We start from the raw sequence: 8,798 nt of genomic DNA, 5'->3' as shown, positions 1-8,798 counted from the left end.
CAAAACAAAATAACGAGAAACCACCTTTTTTTCGTTTGTCGTTTCAAACCAAAAACAAAGAAACGGTAAAAAAAAAGAGCTGTTCTCCCGTTTTTGGTTCTGAATTAAAAAACGAAAAATGACAAAACCAAAATCAAATAACGGTCCGATTTTGTTTTGTTTGAAATTCCTTTTTCCGTTTGAAGATCTACATTAAAACATAGACAGCTTGGCCACGTGACCCGGAAGTAATTGTAAATATGGCCTATCAAAATAAAAGCCAAGCTTTTAAAACGGTCATAATATGCAGCACTAACGTTATACCAGAGTAATGTTAGAAGAAGAAAAATCAATTAACAAATAGTCTTATATAAACCTGGACCGGAATAAATATGTTAGCAACAGTAGTTTATTACAGCTATTTAATATCATGCCTATCCAGACATCACCACTCACGTTTAATGAGCGCATTGTTTGGCTCAATACAGTTGGTAATATGGGTTAACCTAAGAACTTATTGTGTGTGCAGAGTTGTTACTGTTAGCGCTATATTATATAATTACATTTATATTTAATGTGGTTTCCACAGTAGGCTAATGGACCACTGTTTCCCCTTTCTACCAGCAGGTGACAGTATTTAAATGACTGACTGTATGGTCTTTGGTAACTGTTTTAAAACAAGATTACTGATACAGATGTATTTATTGTTGTTCATTTTATTTGGTTTTTGATTTTATTTGCCTAGTTATCATCATCATCATCATCATCATCATCATCATCATCATCATCATCATCATCATCATCATCATTCACGCAGCCCAAAGTTAAACCTGCTTTTGTTTTAAGCTGATTATAACACTGCGTCACTGCTTGCTTCTAGCAGCTCATGACAAACTCGCATCAGAAATGTCCTAATGTAGGCCATCTGGCCAAAAGAATGATTTAGCAGTGTGCTAAATACTGTGTGAATCTTTCTTCTCTATACACATTCCAGTTTGTATAACATACAAAACTCCGATAGTGTCATGCAAGTGAAGAGAATCCATACAAGTCTTAAAACTTTATATAGCACATACATGCTTTCAAAGGCATTGCATGTACAATCAATGGCTGCAGAACATTTGTTAAGCCCTAAGGTAAGAACATTTTACAAGGTCCTCAAAAGAAATTCCAAAAACATAATTACATTACTAAAAACAGGCTGTCAACGCTGATTACATCAGCAATAACTGCAACAAAACGTTTCCAGTAACTTTTGAACAGTCCTGCTTATTGGCTTGGACAAATATTTACCCATTCCTCTGTACAGAACAGCTTCAACTCCTGGATGTTGGTGGGTTTCCTCACATGAGCTGCTTCCTCATCCTTCCACAACATCTCAATCATTCTAAGTCAGAACTTTTGACTTGGCCTTTCCGAAAAATTCACTTTATTCTTCTTTAAGGTAGGTAGATAAATTTTGTCACAATATAATATATATATAATAGTATAAATTGAGTTTGTAACTCCATTCTGGTACATAGCAGACATTATTAGGCTAATATAGAAGCAATTATAAAAATGGTAAACAGAAATAAACTATAATCAGTGGAGCAGCTGCTCTGCAGTCTGGTGGTGCAGCAGCAGAAACTTTTATATCTCTTCCCAGAAGGCAGCAGGATGAACAGGCTGTGGCTGGGTGAGTACTGTCCTTTAGTATCCTTTTGGCTCTGCGTAGGCACCTCACCTCACCGACATCACTGATGCTCCAGGGATGGGTACCAGTGATCTGCAGAGCCCTCCGGTCCTGGGCCGTGCACATCCCATGGCAGTTTGTAATGTTTCCAGTCAGGTGATCACCATCATTTGCTGATGTAAAGTGTCACACTGATGATGTATAATCCTTAAGGCTCTCCTTGGTGACCTCATCTGTCCATACTTTGAATGTCCTTACTTATGATCAGACTTGCAGCACTGTCTTTATATTTCAATGAAAGCTTAAATGTTAACATCAAAATGTTTTAGAATGGCATAACATTAAGAAATGAGAATGTGTCTGTACACCTAGCCCGTGTGTCTTAATCAGCATAAGCATTAAACTTTTGCTTGCTTACAGTCCCTCTGACTGCATGCTCAATATATCAATTGGACTGTGCAATTACAGATATCACAATATATGATGGAGAAGTGAACTGTGCATCACTACGCTGACATTAACTTTATCTGAAAAATGTATAAAGTATTCCATAAATTATATTCCATAAATATTATCAAAACTTTAGGTGTCCTCATAGTGTGGTCTTGTATCAAATAATGATGCCAGTTGTTAAGTATAGGCTATTCTGCTCATTACCAATATGTCTAGTAATTGCTGACAACAACTAGCCTTTATAATCAATCTGTAATGTAAACAAATAATTTCAAGGTAGCTTACACATTTCAAAGAAGACTGTTATACTTGAATGAATATGAGGTGCTAGAAAAACAAAATTCATCAGGTGGTATCCAATGATAGTCCCACCATGGGCCCAAACTTTTCTGTAGCTTTTCCATAGACAGCTTTTCAAAACTGCCTCAGTATAATAGCCTACCGCTGTCAGGCAATCCGTGCTTCGGAGAGGCGCGGTCGCGCCCATGGTCGCGCCATCTATGCTTAAAAATATATTGCGCGTCTATGTCAGCTTAAACACGAATGCATGTTTAAAATACATAAATGTAAAGAATGATTTTCATGACAACTAAATATTTTTGCTTTGGTACAGAGCCGGCGCCAGCCGAGCGCTGATGAGGGGGCGTCTGAAATACCGAGAGGGGGCGTTAACGCACGTCACCACTTTTTGCCAGGGTCTCCCCACCACTTTTTAAAACATCTTTGCGGCACGGATGTACCAATACAAATTAATAAAACATCTCCATTTAACTAGCAGAGCATTAATTTTGTTCGTTTGTCAAATTAGAGTCGTTCTAGCGCTAAAATGTGTTTTTTTTTTAAATCAAGTGATCAAAGTGCTTACCGCTTCGATCAGTGAAGCAGATACATTATTGTCTTGTGGCTCGCACGCGCGCTTCAATCCGTTGCGGAGACTAACGTTTCGTTCTGGTGAAATCACAACAAAATGTGCTAAACCCCCCCCCCCCCCCCCCACACACACACACAAAACAGAACAAAATATCTTAAATTTTCAGTTGCTCCAAAAGCAAAATAAGTGCACTTTAAAATTCTGAATGGAGTTTATGCATCTAGAGTTTTTAAGATGTCGATTCGGTCTTGATGCTAATAGTTGCTCCTTTTGTGTTGATCAGATTGAAACAACAGAACATCTGTTTTATGATTGTGAATTTGATATATACCTTTTGGGAGGATTTGCATTACTGGTTATTTCCTAAATTTAAAGATTTACCTGTATTAACAAAGGAAAATAAATTATAAAAATGGTAAACAGAAATAAACTATAATCAGTGGAGCAGCTGCTCTGCAGTCTGGTGGTGCAGCAGCAGAAACTTTTATATCTCTTCCCAGAAGGCAGCAGGATGAACAGGCTGTGGCTGGGTGAGTACTGTCCTTTAGTATCCTTTTGGTTCTGCGTAGGCACCTCACCTCACCGACATCACTGATGCTCCAGGGATGGGTACCAGTGATCTGCAGAGCCCTCCGGTCCTGGGCCGTGCACATCCCATGGCAGTTTGTAATGTTTCCAGTCAGGTGATCACCATCATTTGCTGATGTAAAGTGTCACACTGATGATGTATAATCCTTAAGGCTCTCCTTGGTGACCTCATCTGTCCATACTTTGAATGTCCTTACTTATGATCAGACTTGCAGCACTGTCTTTATATTTCAATGAAAGCTTAAATGTTAACATCAAAATGTTTTAGAATGGCATAACATTAAGAAATGAGAATGTGTCTGTACACCTAGCCCGTGTGTCTTAATCAGCATAAGCATTAAACTTTTGCTTGCTTACAGTCCCTCTGACTGCATGCTCAATATATCAATTGGACTGTGCAATTACAGATATCACAATATATGATGGAGAAGTGAACTGTGCATCACTACGCTGACATTAACTTTATCTGAAAAATGTATAAAGTATTCCATAAATTATATTCCATAAATATTATCAAAACTTTAGGTGTCCTCATAGTGTGGTCTTGTATCAAATAATGATGGCAGTTGTTAAGTATAGGCTATTCTGCTCATTACCAATATGTCTAGTAATTGCTGACAACAACTAGCCTTTATAATCAATCTGTAATGTAAACAAATAATTTCAAGGTAGCTTACACATTTCAAAGAAGACTGTTATACTTGAATGAATATGAGGTGCTAGAAAAACAAAATTCATCAGGTGGTATCCAATGATAGTCCCACCATGGGCCCAAACTTTTCTGTAGCTTTTCCATAGACAGCTTTTCAAAACTGCCTCAGTATAATAGCCTACCGCTGTCAGGCAATCCGTGCTTCGGAGAGGCGCGGTCGCGCCCATGGTCGCGCCATCTATGCTTAAAAATATATTGCGCGTCTATGTCAGCTTAAACACGAATGCATGTTTAAAATACATAAATGTAAAGAATGATTTTCATGACAACTAAATATTTTTGCTTTGGTACAGAGCCGGCGCCAGCGGAGCGCTGATGAGGCGGCGTCTGAAATACCGAGAGGGGGCGTTAACGCACGTCACCACTTTTTGCCAGGGTCTCCCCACCACTTTTTAAAACATCTTTGCGGCACGGATGTACCAATACAAATTAATAAAACATCTCCATTTAACTAGCAGAGCATTAATTTTGTTCGTTTGTCAAATTAGAGTCGTTCTAGCGCTAAAATGTGTTTTTTTTTTAAATCAAGTGATCAAAGTGCTTACCGCTTCGATCAGTGAAGCAGATACATTATTGTCTTGTGGCTCGCACGCGCGCTTCAATCCGTTGCGGAGACTAACGTTTCGTTCTGGTGAAATCACAACAAAATGTGCAAAACACCCCCCCCCCCCCCCCCCCCCCCCACACACACACACACACAGGGACGTACTGGGACTGAAATTCAGCCCGGGACTTTAAGATGGAGAGGCCTCCCAGCAAGCAATAGCCGTCATTTCAACGTCCCGGTTAAATATATACCCAATATAGTCCGGCTAAATGTAGCCCACTTCTAGCCTAAATAACTATAAATCTGGTTATATGTAATTTTTTCTAAAATAATTAGCGAGATGGTAGATATTACATCATGCTATCAAAGTCAACTGAGATTACAAAGTGTTTGGCTTCATTTATTTGCCATGTTATATGTGTAGTCTGTGCGTAGACGCGATCTAGCTCTCTAGTAGATGGGCTATTTCCAAGCAAGTAATAGTCGTCATTTTACCGTTTCTGTTTTACCCGATATAGTCCGTAACCCACGTGTCAAAATAACCTTGAATTTGTATACATGTCGTTTTGGCCACAATAAATTACGAAATTTATGATATTACATCACATGGGAGCAAATGCAACAGTGATTACAAGTTGTTTGGTTTAATTTCTTTCACGTTATTCATAGTCTATGCATAGTCACGATTTAGCTCCTTGTCAGACCGACTATTTTTAGGCCAATTTGAGTCCAAAGTAAAAAAAAAAAAAAAAAAAAAAAAGTTTAAGGACAGGTAGTGCATAAGATGGCTGTTATCCAATCCCATCATGTTTGCAACAAGATGCCATTCATGAATTCTCTGAATTGGACGGGCTATATCTAGTCTACTTTTAGCCAACACTTTTGTAAACATTTTAATTAGCATTATCTTCGCTGTCACATAACATTCAAAGTTATATAGACATTCGACGATAATATTGTATTATCTTTTATTTTAAGTTCTATAAAAATTAATTTTAAATTCCCAACCGCTAGATGGCACAAGCGAAGCCCTACCGAGATATGACTACAACATGGAATATGCTACTGGTGACCATAGACTGACGCACGACAAGATTTCGCGGTAAGGATTTCCGCCATTTTCAAATCTATTTTCCAAGAGACAGCAGTCGGAGAGCAAAGTGCGAGCAGAAAACCTTTCTACTTCAAACTTGTAAGTATGTGTGTACGTTTTTAATTGTTCATTTTTTAAATCTGCTACATTATAGTCATAATGTGTCGGTACCGTGACATTTTTGCGTTAACATAGGAGATTATTTTTCCTGTCCAACAAGTTACCTAATTTACACGTGTAAAGTTACTGCAACTGTGTGCCCTTATAATTTATTTTTATAATTCATGTGGGCATGGAACTATGAAACGTTGTATTATTATTACAAAAGATAGGCTACAAATATATTTTAGTTTTTAGATCAATAACTTATATGAAATGAGTTTTTGATTTAAGTTAATTTTTCAAAGTGCTTTTAATCTTGATTTAAAAGAATTAAGAGATTCAGCATGCCTGCAGTATTATGTGAATTTGTTCCAGATATGTGGTGCATAAAAACTGATAGTTGCTTCAAGTTTAGTTTTGACTCTAGAGACAGAAAAGTAGCTGGCTACTGTCCCAGATGACCTGAGAGGTCTGTTCTGGATGTTTCATAATGCGTCAGAAAATGTTACATTTATTTCAGCCTTAAAACATTCAATGCTTTTAAAACCAGCAGTGGTATTTTGAAATCATTTCTTTGACAAACAGTCGCCAGTGTAACCTCTGAACTGTCGTGATGTGATCCACTTTATTGGATTTAAAGACACTATGTTTATTGTAAATTATTTTGCACAGTAATAAATATACAGAACAGAACATTTGTCAGTGATTAATATCGAATATCTTGTTACCAAAATAATAATAAAAAATGTTTGTGTTAACAGCATAAAGAATCCCATACAGGATTGGAACCACGTGAAGGTGAGTAAATGATTACATGACTTCTTTATTTAGGGAATTACCTATTTAATTTATTTTATATGTTCATTAGAAAAATTGGAAAAAACGTGGAGCCAGACACTGTTTTCCACATGCCTACCTTGGCCCCTGAGGAGGCTTTCAAAAGCCTAGAGAGGCAGTTGGAAAGTGAAAATATCCGGGCAGCAATGGTAACAAAACAAAAAAACACTCTAAAGCAACTTTTCCTCATAAAACACTCATCTTTGACAAGTTTATAATATATTTGAACTATAATATTGAATCTATGACTGAACAATGGCTTTTTGCATAATAAGAGACTATGAGCCAAAAAAACAATATCTTTTTCATTGTACATTAAGTAATTTTGATTGAGTTTGAAACATTTCAAATTTATTTTATTTTTATAAAACGTAAAAAAAAAAATTCAAAATTTCAATAATTATTTTAAAAAAATTATAATGAACAATTAAACTAAATAACTGGTAGTATTAAATTAATTAATTTAATCTGCTGAAATAGAGTTTTATAGGCATGAATACTTGTAAACTTATGCATATTCTGTAATACTACCTGTACTGAAATTGGCATTTGTTTTTTCAGGTGGCGAAGTTGTGCAAAATCGGAGTAAAAAACCTCAAAGACAGTGCAAGAAGAATGTTAGACAGGTAAAGCCAACAAAATGTGCAACAATTGTAAAATATTCTGCTTCCAATACTGAATAAGTATTTAATAAGCAAATCTGAAACTTAAAAAAGACTTCCTTTAACGTTCATTCTTAAATGTCATTCTTTAACCGCAATTCAATCAACCTCATTTTTATTTTATTTGAGTGTTTTCACAAATTCCCTCATGGCGAAATTTAACATGAAGGGGGGTGGTCCTCTGCTGAAGGAGGCTTTTCAAAACTCTGCACTGTTCTCAGTCATTAAAGGTATTTCTGTCTGTGTGCGCGAGGGTACACGTTGACTAGAGAGCTTATCTCAGGTTTTAGGCTAAAAAATATATATTTAGATATATTTTTTCTTCTTGTGCAATTATTATTTGATTTCTCTCCTTTGGCAGATGTTGTGATGACCAATTTTCAAACGGCCACTGAATATGAAATTAGAAATGCGATTTCAGCACATTTTAAACAAGCACCAGGAAGGGCAGGGGGGGGGGGGGGGGGTCTTGGTGGTTATGGGATTAAGGGCAACAATTGATTACTGTTTTATAAATTAACAGGTTATTTTATTTTTTATTTGGTATTTTTTTATGTTAATATCTTAAGTTTTTTTTTGTTATTGTTTGTAATATTTTAATTGCTCATTTTTATGTTTGGATCTTTTTGAAAATTGTCTAAGTTGTTCATGTTATTTTTGTAAATAAAACTTATATTTGATTAGTTTGGGATGAATTGTCATTTATGAGAATCTGCTATTTTCGAAGTAAAAGGATCCTTTAGCCACATTTTATTGGCTATTACATATGGTTCTTCAATAGCTGTGTAATTGATGACTAGTCTATTCTTGGGTGATTTTTAGACGTCTATTAGATTTTCACTGACAGCCCAAATTTAGCATTGCTTTAGCCTAGACCCATATGCACTGTCTATTAGACGTGTATATGTAGTCGTTCAATAGCCGTCTATTTCATGACTAGTCTATTTTTGGGCTATGGTTAGACGTCTATTAGGCATATATATGTAGTCGTTCAATAGCCGTCTATTTAATGACTTGTCTATCCTTGGGCTATGGATAGACGTCTATCAGATTTTCACTGACAGCCCAAATTTAGCCTTGTTTTAGCCTAGACGTCTGGGCTGTGTTTTGACGGCTATAAGACGTCTTAGACGCAAATTTGCTTGCTGGGCTTTTACGCGAGTGCCCTTGGTGCACGAGCAGAAGGATTTTTTGCAGTTATTTTAATTCTAATAGTGTTTTTATGGTGTAAGCCTGTTTATTGGTCCAATGAGGGTTTCCAATAATACAGGTGAAGGTC

At 36.5% G+C, this 8,798-nt stretch overlaps 1 long non-coding RNA gene across 1 annotated transcript in view; it reads left to right on the top strand.

The window, feature by feature from the left end:
* The first annotated feature begins 1,071 nt into the window (after positions 1 to 1,071).
* Positions 1,072 to 8,798, top strand: part of LOC143721172 (uncharacterized) — a 158,411-nt gene continuing 150,684 nt past the window's right edge. Inside the window, exons 1-4 of the long non-coding RNA XR_013196683.1 lie at positions 1,072 to 7,006; positions 7,419 to 7,483; positions 7,649 to 7,749; positions 7,881 to 7,985. This is a non-coding gene — a long non-coding RNA (uncharacterized LOC143721172). The remainder of the gene's footprint in view (positions 7,007 to 7,418; positions 7,484 to 7,648; positions 7,750 to 7,880; positions 7,986 to 8,798) is intronic.

Source organism: Siphateles boraxobius, unplaced genomic scaffold (genome assembly GCF_051911475.1).
Source record: "Siphateles boraxobius isolate OS27281-9 unplaced genomic scaffold, OSU_SipBor_1 65, whole genome shotgun sequence".
NCBI lineage: Eukaryota > Metazoa > Chordata > Actinopteri > Cypriniformes > Leuciscidae > Siphateles > Siphateles boraxobius.
This window is presented reverse-complemented; position numbering and strand designations above follow the sequence as displayed.